The sequence below is a fragment of the Poecilia reticulata genome, linkage group LG1 (assembly GCF_000633615.1).
Source record: "Poecilia reticulata strain Guanapo linkage group LG1, Guppy_female_1.0+MT, whole genome shotgun sequence".
Taxonomy (NCBI): domain Eukaryota; kingdom Metazoa; phylum Chordata; class Actinopteri; order Cyprinodontiformes; family Poeciliidae; genus Poecilia; species Poecilia reticulata.
The window spans coordinates 2693343-2696130 of NC_024331.1; the positions used below are offsets into that span (position 1 = coordinate 2693343).

The following is a 2788-nucleotide window of genomic DNA, read 5'->3' on the forward strand; positions in this document are numbered from 1 at the left end:
CACACACACACACACACACACACACACACACACACACGCACGCACGCACGCACGCACACACACGCATACACACATACCGCCACCACTGCATACCTGCACACTTTCAAAACTTTCTTTTCTCTTTTTTTGTTCTCATTAAGAGTTTCTGCGGCTGAATTCAACCAACAAAGGGAAAAAAAAGAGGGAGAAAAAAGCAGGCGCTCTTTCCTCTCTGATCTCAGCGCATCTGCAGGAGAATAAGCGCGCTCTGGTTACTACAGGGTATTGGACCCAGACCGGCAAATTAAAGACTGCTTGCGTGAATTAAAAACCGGTAGCGGTAAAAGTAACAGGACCTCAGCAAATTTGCCTGCGGGTTTTCTGGTTATTTAGAGGAAACTGCCAAGTAGGTGACAGCAAAACCATAAATGCTCAGAGATGCATATAGGAAATGTAGCTACGGCGTGAGAAGTCAGTCTTTTATTCTCTCCTTTTCTCCTCATTGTCATGGAAGAAACACAAAAACCCAAGTATTCAACTCGTAGAGGGAGGACAGCTGAAAATGACAGTAAAGGGATCAACATCCCCACATTTTGAATTTTGTCATCTTAATGAAAAACCAGACGACACCTTCCAAGAAGAATGGCCTAAGTCATTTTTTGTCAAAAGTGTTTGTTTTTTCTTCTTTTTCTTTTTCTTCTTCTTCTTCTTTTTTTTTTTTTTTTTGCAATAATCTTCCCTTTTTGACGAAAGATAATTTAGGCAGAAAAAAATCTGTTTTGGTTTAAAAACAAACAAAGGGTTCAGCCATTACTTTAGGACGGTGACAATATGTTTTTTATATGAATCTTGATTTCTGATTTTGGAAACTCGGATTGGTGTTTGACTGCTCAAATATATCAGTTGATAAAATGGTACATTTTTCCTCTGTTATTAAATGAATTGGACCTGTTTGTATTTACTTTGATTCAAATTTTTTGGAACTTAATGAAAATCTGATTTAAAAAAAACCCATTAGAGACCTTTTGATTGTAAATGACGAAGATGTTTTTATTCTTTCGTTTCCTGCTGAATTCAAAACAGTTCTGTCAGCCAAAGAAAATGCGGCATATTTGTTTCACTTTTATGAGTTAAAAGTCCTTGAAAATAGAAACAAATGGAAATCTGTCCAAACATCGGACCTGAAAGGAAACATGAACATTTGTATTAACCAGGAAAAACCTGACTGGTGCATCTCTTATTCACTTTATTTTTGATGTGTTTTATAGCAAGCGATACAAAAAGACAGGTGAGTGACATTTAAAATGCATAGAACATAAGCATTTTTACCATTTATTGTTTAATTTCTATCATTTCAGGACTGCAGCAGAAATGTGGCGTTATGCAGAGCTTCGTTTCTCTGAGAAACATGAAAGAAAACAGAGGACAGCATTCAGTCTGAAGGAGCTGAGTGCTGAAGTCTTCATCAGGATAACAAAGTACAACCACACGACTGTATCGACATAAAAAAAAATCTATGTGACATTAGAAAAAAAGTATCTTCTTTCCAAGCATCAAAAACATAAACATGGAGTTAGCAAGATGTTCATAACATTAAGAGCTTTAACCACAAATATGAACTTAGACTAGATGAGACTGAAATGGATGTTTTCATCAATCAGTCCAGGTTTGGCATTAAAAGATGTGGATAAATTCTGATGCTGCCTGTTAAACCCGGTGGAGGATGTGTGGTGCTGTGGGCCGCCTTCGCCTGAAGAGGGGTCTGCAACCAGCAGCAACCAGAGCCGCACGTGGACGCTCCAAAGGAGATCTTGATAACTTTGGCCAAAAATGAAAAAAAGAAAAATAATAATAACCAAATAATTTATTTAAATACAGTTACAGCACTAAGTGCCAGGTTTAACTTAGTTTCTAAATCTATTCCTCCTCGTCTTTATGTTGGCTCTTTGGATGGTAAAGCCTGCAGAACCTCTGCTAGATGAAACCAGGGTCGCAACTACATATTATTCAGGTGGATGCGAAAACATAAATCGGCGCCCCACCCCGGAAGGAAGGTAAGTCAGGGTCAGGGTGAAGGAGCGTAGAAAACATACGCTCGCTCTTTGACGCCCCCTCTGGTGCAGCGCCCCAATGCGTTGCATGCGCTGCATACCCACTTTTTGCGCCGCTGGATGAAACCATGGACTCTCTGGGACAGCAGCAGATTCTGAGTAAAACTGTTGTGACCTCTGACAGAAAAAAAAACGGATCTTCTCACCGAGACTTTGAGGAGAGTCATGAGAAGAGGAATGGTTAATTGGACATAAATGTAGCTTTTCTTCTTCTCTGTGTCCATCTGGTTGCACTACAAACTATTATTTCTTACCTTGGAGTCTAAGCTGCTGTTCTACCAGGTGAATCTGAAGGCTTTGTACACATTTGTTGTTGTTTTTTCTCGGGGTTCCAATAAATCTGTCAGCTTTACACTAAAACACTTGAGTCAGTTCGGTTTAACTTGCATCCTCCTCTGTTTGCATGAATGCGTGAACATTAACGCTGTTGAAAAGCTCATTTCATTACAATTTTATGCTAAAAAAGAAAAATGTCCCAATCTTTCCACTGCAGCTCTCACACACACAAACACACACAGGAGCAGTACTAGCAGCAGTTGTTGACGGACAATCGCTGCAGCCTGTGAACACCTTGTCGAGGTAAATCCTCCGCAAACGAGCTCACCCTGCGCGGCTCTGCAGCTTACCTGCTGCTGCTTCACCTGTCCGGGGGCGCGTCGCCTTCCCGCGGAGCTTGCATTGCATTTCCCTGAGGACGG

At 40.7% G+C, this 2788-nt stretch overlaps 1 protein-coding gene across 1 annotated transcript in view; it reads right to left on the reverse strand.

Annotated features, from left to right (window-relative positions):
- tll1 (tolloid-like 1) overlaps positions 1 to 2788 on the reverse strand; it is a 55149-nt gene extending 52361 nt beyond the window's left edge. The window contains exon 1 of the mRNA XM_008403067.2: positions 2717 to 2788. The gene's annotated coding sequence lies outside the window, so the exon portion shown is untranslated. The remainder of the gene's footprint in view (positions 1 to 2716) is intronic.